Here is an 11,222-nt window from a genome sequence, read left to right as displayed (position 1 = left end):
TCAGAAACGGCGTTATAAGTGGCCATTGGCAGACTGTTTGTGTGGAGGGAGCGTAACCAAACTGGCTGCGGAGGAGACTAAATATAACCATCATACATGAATCAGTGTTCCCTGATGTATGCATGGTATTTTTATTTTGGGGGTCAAAGGTCATTAAGGGGTCACTTCCTGTTTTTAGCTTAATAACTTCAAGAATTTTTATCTGAAGAACTAAATATGTTAGAATTTTTAAATTAAAATTACAACAATACATTTTGTCGGTGTACATAAGGTTTTTTTTTCTTTGAGGTCAAAGGTCATTAAGGGGGTCAAAAGGTTAATCAAAAATCAAAATCCATGTATAAGTTCCGATTAGGCTGAAATTCACCAGGAATCTTTCTTATGACATCCTAAGCACAATGCAAGAGCAGTTGACCCCACCCGTGACCCAAGGGTCAAGTTATAGGGGTCAAAGGTCAAATTTTGAAATTGGTCCAATCGAGCTCAAATTCAACAGGAATTATTCTTACGACATTCTTAACATGTTAAAAATATTTATGACCCCAAAGGTCAAAGTTTAGGGGTCAAAGGTCAAATTTCTAAATTGCTCAAACTTGACCCATCAACAGGTCGGCTTGTGTGTCATGTCTCGCATGACAATTTCTATATAGCTCTTGTTTCTTTTTTACACAGCCGTGACGTTAGTCACGGCTGTGTCTTTTTCTTACAGGTTCTTTCTTTACACAGCCGTGACGTTAGTCACGGCTGTGTCTTTTTTCTTACAGGTTCTTCTTTCTTTCTTCTTTCTTCTTTCTTTCTGTCAACCATTACATTTGCTCTAGCACTCACATGCTTACATCGATTTTGACCTAACTTGGTCACAATGATCATTGATCGTGCCCCTACATGTCACATGAAACTTGTGGGGTCAAAGGTCACACAGGGGTCATAGGGGTCAAAAACGTGAATTTAACTCAAAATGCATCTTCTCCCACAAATTACGTAGGACAGTGACGCCACTTGCGCACAAGGATTGTTATTACCTAGTGTCTATGTGGTGTACACAGATTTGGGGTCAAAGGTCATTAAGGGGTCACTTCCGGTATGAAACGAAATATCTTCAAAAATGTTTATTAGCTAAGAAAAACGTAGGACAGTAACGGTACATGCACACATAAATTGTGGTTGCCCAGTGTATATGTGGTATTTTTTAATTTGGGGTCAAAGGTCATTAAGGGGTCACTTCCGGTATAAAACGAAATACTTATAAAATGCATCTTCTTCCACAAATTACGTAGGACAGTGATACCACTTGCACACATGCATTGGTGTTACCCAGTGTATATGGGGTGTACACAGATGTGGGGTCAAAGGTCATTAAGGGGTCACTTCCGGTATAAAATGAAATACCTTCAAAAAATTTTATTAGCTAAGAAAAACAAAGGACAGTAACGGTATGTTCATATATGAATTGTGGTTACCCAGTGTATATGTGGTATTTTTTTATTTTGGGTCAAAGGTCATCAAGGGGTCACTTCCGGTCTAAGACGAAAAACCTTCAAAATGCCCCTTCTGCCACAAGTAATATGGCATAGTGATGCCACATGCAAATGTACATTGACACTAGCCAATGTCTATGGAACTTTCATATATTTTGGGGTCAAAGGTCAATAAGGGGTCACAACACGGCTGTGTTCGTGGTCTTAGACCACAGCTAAGTCTAGTTCTTTCTTCTTCTTCTTCTTCTTTCTTCTGTCAACCATTACATTTGCTCTAGCACTCACATGCTTACATCGATTTTGACCTAACTTGGTCACAATGATCATTGACCGTGCCCCTACATGTCACATGAAACTTGTGGGGTCAAAGGCCATACAGGGGTCACAGGGGTCAAAACGTGATTTCAACTAAAAATGCATCTTCTCCCACAACTTACGTTGGACAGTGACCCCACTTGCACACATGCATTGTTATTACCCAGTGTTTATGTGGTGTACACAGATTTGGGGTCAAAGGTCATTAAGGGGTCACTTCCGGTATAAAACGAAAAACCTTCAAAAATTTTATTAGCTAAGTAAAACATAGCAGAGTAATGGTATGTTCACATATGATCTGCAGTCACCCAATGTATATGTGGTATTTTTTTTTATTTGGGGTCAAAGCTCATTAAGGGGTCACTTCCGGTATAAAAAGAAATACCTTTAAAATGCATCTTCTTCCACAGATTCTGTAGGACAGTGACGCCACTTGCACACATGCATTGTTATTACCCAGTGTCTATGGGGTGTACACAGATTTGGGGTCAAAGGTCATTAAGGGGTCACTTCCGGTATAAAACGAAAAACCTTCAAAAATTTTATTTGCTAAGAAAAACATAGGACAGTAACGGTATGTTCACACATGAATTGTGGTTACCCAATTCATATGTGGTATTTTTTTATTTGGGGTCAAATGTCAATAAGGGGTCACTTCCGGTCTGAGACGAAAAACCTTCAAAATGCCCCTTCTGCCACAAATAACATGGCAAAGTGATGCCACGTGCACACATACATTGACATTAGCCAATGTCTATGGGGTTTTCATATATTTTGGGTCAAAGGTCATTAAGGGGCAACAACACGGCTGTGTTCGTGGTCTTAGACCACAGCTAATTGCACATCCGCCATCGGCGATGTGCATTCTTTTTACCGCGTTCTTCTTCTTTCTTTCTTTCTTTCTTTCTTTCTTTCTTCTGTCAACATCATAATCAGCCATCGTAGCCACATGCTTTCAGGCATGTTGACCATATTTGGTCAGTAGAACCGTTTGGTGGTGCCACAGATTTCACATGATCAACTTCCGGTCAAATGTCATCCACTTCCGGTCAATGGCCAAAACTTGGATTTTCACTAAAAATGCTACTCCTCCCACATATTACATAGCACCGTGACGTCACTTACACACATGCATCATCTATAGCCAGTGTCTAAAAGTTATACCACAAAATTAGAATCAAAGGTCATTAAGGGGTAACTTCCGGTAAAAGTCTGAAAATTTGTAAAAAATATTCAAAAAATCACTGTCTTTACAAAATACAAAAGAATTTTTATCTCGACAACTAAACATAGTAGAATTTTTTAAATAAAATTGGAACAATGCATTTTGTCGGTGTACATAAGGTTTTTTTTTCATTGAAGTCAAAAGTCATTAAGGGGTCAAAAGGTCAATCATAAATTTTTTTAAATCAAAATCCACGTATAAGTTCCGATTAAGCTGAAATTCACCAGGAATATTCCTTATGACATCCTAAGCACTATGTTATATTTTTGCGGGGTCAAAGGTAATTAAAGGATCACTTCCGGTTCTCACAGATTAAGGGGTCATTTTTTATTTTGCATCAGCCCCCCCCCCCCTAAAATACCTGGTGGTTGTGCATGCTCGCGGTCGCAGGCGACCGCAACCATATCTAGTTCTTCTTCTTTCTTCTTCTTCTGTCAACACTATGATCAGCCATCGTAGCCACATGCTTTCAGGCATGTTGACCATACTTGGTCAGTATAACCGTTTGGTGGTGCCACAGATGTCACATGATCAACTTCCGGTCAAATGTCATCCACTTCCGGTCAATGGCCAAAACTTGGATTTTCACTAAAATGCTACTCCTCCCACATATTACATAGCACCGTGACGTCACTTACACACATGCATCATCTATAGCCAGTGTCTAAAAGTTATACCACAAAATTGGAATCAAAGGTCATTAAGGGGTCACTTCCGGTAAAAGTCTGAAAAATTTGTACAAAATATTCAAAAATCACTGTCTTTACAAATTACATAGCAGAGAGTCGCCATTAGCACACATGCATCGCTACTAGCTAGGGTCTTTAGGATGCCTACAGTTTTGGGGTCAAAGGTCATTAAGGGGTTACTTCCGGTCAAAAACCAAAATTATCAAAAAAGTTTAAATTTTTTTATCTCAAAATGTAAACAAACCAGAGTAATATACCCATCATACATGAATTAGTGTTACATGGTGTATGCATGGTATTTTTTATTTTGGGGGTCAAAGGTCATTAAGGGGTAACTTCCTGTTTTAGCTAAATAACTTCAAGAATTTTTATCTCAACAACTAAACATAGTAGAATTTTTTAATTAAAAGTGGAACAATGCATTTTGTCGTTGTATATAAGGTTTTATTTTCATTGAGGTCAAAGGTCATTAAAGGGGTCAAAAGGTCAATCATAAATTTTAAAAAATCATAATCCATGTATAAGTTCCGATAAAGCTGAAAATTCACCAGGAATATTCCTTATGACATCCTAAGCACTATGTAATATTTTTTGCGGGGTCAAAGGTAATTAAGGGATCACTTCCGGTTCTCACAGATTCGGAGTCATAACTCATTTGTCACTGCTGGCTGTGCATCCTCGCGGTCGCAGGCGAACGCAATCAGATCTCGTTTACATTATTGATTTTTATTTAGGGTCAAAGGTTATGAGGGGTCACTTCCGGTGTTAAACAAAATACCTTCTAAAATACCTGGCGGTTGTGCATGCTCGCGGTCGCAGGCGACCGCAGCCAGATCTTGTTACACAGCCGTGACGTTAGTCACGGCTGTGTCTTTTTTCTTACAGGTTCTTCTTTTTACACAGCCGTGACGTTAGTCACGGCTGTGTCTTTTTTCTTACAGGTTCTTTTTACACAGCCGTGACGTTAGTCACGGCTGTGTCTTTTTTCTTACAGGATCTTCTTCTTCTTCTTTCTTCTTTCTGTCAACCATTACATTTGCTCTAGCACTCACATGCTTATATCGATTTTGACTTAACTTGGTCACAATGATCATTGACCGTGCCCCTACATGTCACATGAAACTTGTGGGGTCAAAGGTCACGCAGGGGTCATAGGGGTCAAAAACGTGATTTCAAATAAAAATGCATCTTCTCCTACAGATTACGTACGACAGTGACGCCACTTGCACACATGCGTTGTTATTAACCAGTGTCTATATGGTGTACACAGATTTGGGGTCAAAGGTCATTAAGGGGTCACTTCCGGTATAAAACGAAATACTTTCACATTTTTTATTAGCTAAGGAAAACATAGGACAGTAACGGTATATTCACATATGAGTTGCAGTTACCCAATGTATATGTGGTATTTTTTTTATTTGGGGTCAAAGGTCATTAAGGGGTCACTTCCGGAATAAAACGAAATACCTTTAAAATGCATCTTCTCCCACAAATTACGTAGGACAGTGACACCACTTGCACACATGCATTGCTATTACCCAGTGTCAATGTGGTGTACACAGATTTGGGGCCAAAGGTCATTAAGGGGCCACTTCCGGTATAAATTGAAATATCTTCAAAAAAATGTATTAGCTAAGAAGAACATAGGAGAGTAATGGTATGTTCACACATGAATTGTGTTTAACCAATGTATATATGATATTTTTTTATTTGGGGTCAAAGGTCATTAAGTGGTCATTTCCGGTATAAAACGAAATACCTTTAAAATGCATCTTCTCCCACAAATTACTCAGGACAGTGATGCCACTTACACACATGCATTGTTATTACCCAGTGTTTATGGGGTGTACACAGATTTGGGGTCAAAGGTCATTAAGGGGCCACTTCCGGTCTGAGACGAAAAACGTTCAAAATGCCCCGTTCTGCCACAAATAACATGGCAAAATAATGCCACGTGCACGCATACATTGACATTAGCCAATGCCTATGGGGTTTTCATACATTTTGGGGTCAAAGGTCATTAAGAGGTCACAACACGGCTGTGTTCGTGGTCTTAGACCACAGCTAAGTCTAGTTCTTTCTTCTTCTTTCTGTCAACCATTACATTTGCTCTAGCACTCACATACTTACATCGATTTTGACCTAACTTGGTCATAATGATCAATGACCATGCCCCTACATGTCACATGAAACTTGTGGGGTCAAAGGTCACGCAGGGGTCATAGGGGTCAAAAACGTGATTTCAACTAAAAATGCATCTTCTCCCACAAATTACGTAGGACAGTGACGCCACTTGCACACATGCATGGTTATTACCCAGTGTATATGGGGTGTACACAGATTTGGGGTCAAAGGTCATTAAGGGGTCACTTCCGGTATAAATCGAAATATCTTCAAAAATTTTTACAAGCTAAGGAAAACATAGGACAGTAACGGTATGTACACATATGAGTTGCAGTTACCCAGTGTATATGTGGTATTTTTTATTTGGGGTCAAAGGTCATTAAGGGGTCACTTCCGTTATAAAACGAAATACCTTTAAAATGCATCTTCTCCCACAAATTACGTAGGACATTGACGCCACTTGCACACATGCATTGCTATTACCCAGTGTCAATGTGGCGTACACAGATTTGGAGTCAAAGGTCATTAAAGGGTCACTTCCGGTATAAATCGAAATATCTTCAAAAAATTTTATCAGCCAAGAAAAACATAGGAGAGTGATGGTATGTTCACACATGAATTGTGTTTTTCCAATGTATATGTGGTATTTTTTAAATTTCGGGTCAAAGGTCATTAAGGGGTCACTTCCGGTCTGAGACGAAAATCCTTCAAAATGCCTCTTCTGCACAAATAACATAGCAAAGTGATGCCACGTGCACCCATGCATTGACATTAGCCAATGTCTATGGGGCTTTCATATATTTTGAGGTCAAAGGTCATTAAGGGGTCACAACACGGCTGTGTTCGTGGTCTTAGACCACAGCTAAGTCTAGTTTCTTTCTTTCTTCTTCTTCTGTCAACCATTACCTTTGCTCTAGCACTCACACGCTTACATCGATTTTGACCTAACTTGGTCACAATGATCATTGACCATGCCCCTACATGTCACATGAAACTTGTGGGGTCAAAGGTCACGCAGGGGTCATAGGGTTCAAAAACGTTATTTCAACTAAAAATGCATCTTCTCCAACAACTTACGTATGACAGCGACGCCACTTGCACACATGAATTGTTATTAACCAGTATCCATGTGGTGTACACAGATTTGGGGTCAAAGGTCATTAAGGGGTCACTTCCGGTATAAAACGAAATACCTTCAAAAATTTTTATTAGCTAAGGAAAACATAGGAGAGTAATGGTATGTTCACACATGAATTGTGTTTACCCAATGTATATATGGTATTTTTTTTAATTGGGGTCAAAAGTCATTAAGGGGTCATTTCCGGTATAAAACGAAATACCTTTAAAATGCATCTTCTCCCACAAATTACGTAGGACAGTGATGCCACTTGCACACATGCATTGTTATTACTCAGTGTCTATAGGGTGTACACAGATTTGGGGTCAAAGGTCATTAAGGGGTCACTTCCGGTATAAATCGAAATATCTTCAAAAAATTCTATTAGCTAAGAAAAACATAGGAGAGTGATGGTATGTTCACACATGAATTGTGTTTACCCAATGTATATATGGTATTTTTTTATTTGGGGTCAAAGGTCATTAAGGGGTCATTTCCGGTATGAAACGAAATACCTTTAAAATGCATCTTCTCCCACAAATTACGTAGGACAGTGATGCCACTTGCACACATGCATTGTTATTACCCAGTGTCTATGGGTGTGCACAGATTTGGGGTCAAAGGTCATTAAGGGGTCACTTCCGGTCTGAGACAAAAAACCTTCAAAATGTCCCTTCTGCCAAAAAAAACATGGCAAAGTTATGCCACGTGCACACATACATTGACATTAGCCAATGTCTATGGGGTTTTCATATATTTTGGGGTCAAAGGTCATTAAGGGGTCACAACACGGCTGTGTTCGTGGTCTTAGACCACAGCTAAGTCTAGTTCTTTCTTCTTTCTTCTGTCAACCATTACATTTGCTCTAGCACTCACATGCTTACATCGATTTTAACCTAACTTGGTCACAATGATCATTGACCATGCCCCTACATGTCACATGAAACTCGCGGGGTCAAAGGTCACGCAGGGGTCACAGGGGTCAAAAACGTGATTTAAACTAATAATGCATCTTCTCCCACAGCTTACGTAGGACAGCAACCCCACTTGCACACATGTATTGCTATTACCCAGTGTCTATGTGGTGTACACAGATTTGGGGTCAAAGGTCATTAAGGGGTCACTTCCGGTATAAAACGGAAAACCTTCAACATTTTTTATTAGCTAAATAAAACATAGCACAGTAACAGTATGTTCACATATGATCTGCAGTCACCCAATGTATATGTGGTATTTTTTATTTGGGATCAAAGCTCATTAAGGGGTCACTTCCGGTATAAAAAGAAATACCTTTAAAATGCATCTTCTTCCACAAATTATGTGGGACAGAGACGCCACTTGCTCACATGCATTGTTATTACCCAGTGTCTATGGGGTGTACACAGATTTGGGGTCAAAGGTCATTAAGGGGTCACTTTCGGTATAAAACGAAATACCTTCAAAAATTTTTATTAGCTATGTAAAACATGGGACAGTAACGGTTTGTTCACACATGATCTGCAGTCACCCAATGTATATGTGGTATTTTCTTATTTGGGGTCAAATCTCATTAAGGGGTCACTTCCGGTATAAAACGAAATACCTTTAAAATGCATCTTCTTCCACAGATTCTGTAGGACAGAGACGCCACTTGCACACATGCATTGTTATTACCCAGTGTCTATGGGGTGTACACAGATTTGGGGTCGAAGGTCATTAAGGGGTCACTTCCGGTATAAAACGAAAAACCTTCAAAATGCCCCTTCTGCCACAAAAAGCATAGCAAAGTGATGCCACGTGGACACGTGCATTGACATTAGCCAATGTCTATGTGGTTTTCATATATTTTGGGGTCAAAGGTGATTAAGGGGTCACCACACGGCTGTGTTCGTGGTCTTAGACCACAGCTAATTCTTTCTGTCAACCATTACATTTGCTCTAGCACTCACATGCTTACATCGATTTTGACCTAACTTGGTCACAATGATCACTGACCGTGCCCCTACATGTCACATGAAACTTGTGGGGTCAAAGGTCACGCAGGGGTCATAGGGGTCAAAAACGTGATTTCAACTAAAAATGCATCTTCTCCCACATATAACGTAGGACAGTGATGCCACTTGCACACGTGCATTGTCATTACCCAGTGTCTATGGGGTGTACACAGATTTGGGGTCAAAGGTCATTAAGGGGTCACTTCCGGTATAAAACGAAAAACCTTCCAAATTTGTTATTAGCTCAGTAAAACATGGGACAGTAACGGTATGTTCACATATGATCTGCAGTCACCTAATGTATATGTGGTATTATTTTTATTTGGGGTCAAAGCTCATTAACGGGTCACTTCCGGTATAAAAAGAAATACCTTTAAAATGCATCTTCTTCCACAAATAATGTAGGACAGAGGCGCCACTCGCACATATACATTGTTATTACCCAGTGTCTAGGGGGTGTACACAGATTTGAGGTCAAAGGTCATTAAGGGGTCATTTCCGGTATAAAACGAAATACCTTCAAAAATGTCTATTAGCTAAGTTAAACATGGGACAGTAACGGTATGTTCACACATGATCTGCAGTCACTCAATGTATATGTGGTATTTTTTTATTTGGGGTCAAATCTCATTAAGGGGTCAGTTCCGGTATAAAATGAAATACCTTTAAAATGCATCTTCTTCCACAGATTATGTAGGACAGTGACGCCACTTGCACACATGGATTGTTATTACCCAGTGTCTATGGGGTGTACACAGATTTGGGGTCAAAGGTCATTAAGGGGTCACTTCCGGTATAAAACGAAATACCTTCAAAATTTTCTATTAGCTAAGAAAAACGTAGCACAGTAACGGTATGTTCACACATGCATTATGGTTACCCAGTTTATATGTGGTATTATTTTATTTGGGGTCAAAGATCATTAAGAGGTCATTTCCGGTATAAAACGAAATACCTTTAAAATGCTTCTTCTTCCACAAATTACGTAGGACAATGACGCCACTTGCACACAGGCATTGTTATAACATAGTGTCTATATGGTGTACACACACTTGGGGTCAAAGGTCAGTAAGGGGTCACTTCCGGTATAAAACGATATACCTTCAAAATGCCCCTTCTGCCACAAAGCATAGCAAAGTGATGCCACGTGGACACATGCATTGACATTAGCCAATGTCTATGGGGTTTTCATATATTTTGGGGTCAAAGGTGATTAAGGAGTCACAACACGGCTGTGTTCGTGGTCTTAGACCACAGCTAAGTCTAGTTACACAGCCGTGACGTTAGTCACGGCTGTGTCTTTTTTCTTACAGGTTCTTTCTTTACACAGCCGTGACGTTAGTCACGGCTGTGTCTTTTTTCTTACAGGTTCTTCTTCTTTCTTCTTTCTTTCTTCTTTCTGTCAACCATTACATTTGCTCTAGCACTCAAACGCTTACATCGATTTTGACCTAACTTGGTCACAATGATCATTGACCGTGCCCCTACATGTCACATGAAACTTGTGGGGTCAAAGGTCATGCAGAGGTCAAAGGGTCAAAACGTGATTTCAACTAAAAATGCATCTTCTCCCACGACTTACGTATGACAGCGACGCCACTTGCACACATGAATTGTTATTACCCAGTGTCTATGTGGTGTACACAGATTTGGGGTCAAAGGTCATTAAGGGGTCACTTCCGGTATAAAACGAAATACATTTAAAAAATTTTATTAGCTAAGTAAAACATGGGACAGTAACGGTATGTTCGCATATGATCTTCAGTCACCCAATGTATATGTGGTATTTTTTTTATTTGTGGTCAAATCTCATTAAGGGGTCACTTCCGGTATGAAACGAAATACCTTTAAAATGCATCTTCTTCCACAGACTATGTAGGACAGTGACGCCACTTGCACACATGCATTGTTATTATCTAGTGTCTATGGGGTGTACACAGATTTGGGGTCAAAGGTCATTAAGGGGTCACTTCCGGTATAAATCGAAATATCTTCAAAAATTTTTATTAGCTAAGAAAATCTTGAGAGAGTGATGGTATGTTCACACATGAATTGTGTTTACTCAATGTATATATGGTATTTTTTTATTTGGGGTCAACGGTCATTAAGGGTAATTTCCGGTATAAAACGAAATACCTTTAAAATGCATCTTCTCCCACAAATCACGTAGGACAGTGATGCCACTTACACACATGCATTGTTATTATCCAGTGTCTATGGGGTCCTCACAGATTTGGGGTCAAAGGTTATTAAGGGTCGCTTCCGGTATAAAACGAAATAACTTCAAAAAGTTTTATCAGC

The sequence above is a fragment of the Amphiura filiformis genome, chromosome 4 (assembly GCF_039555335.1).
Source record: "Amphiura filiformis chromosome 4, Afil_fr2py, whole genome shotgun sequence".
Lineage (NCBI taxonomy): Eukaryota > Metazoa > Echinodermata > Ophiuroidea > Amphilepidida > Amphiuridae > Amphiura > Amphiura filiformis.
Note: the sequence above shows the minus strand (reverse complement) of the source record.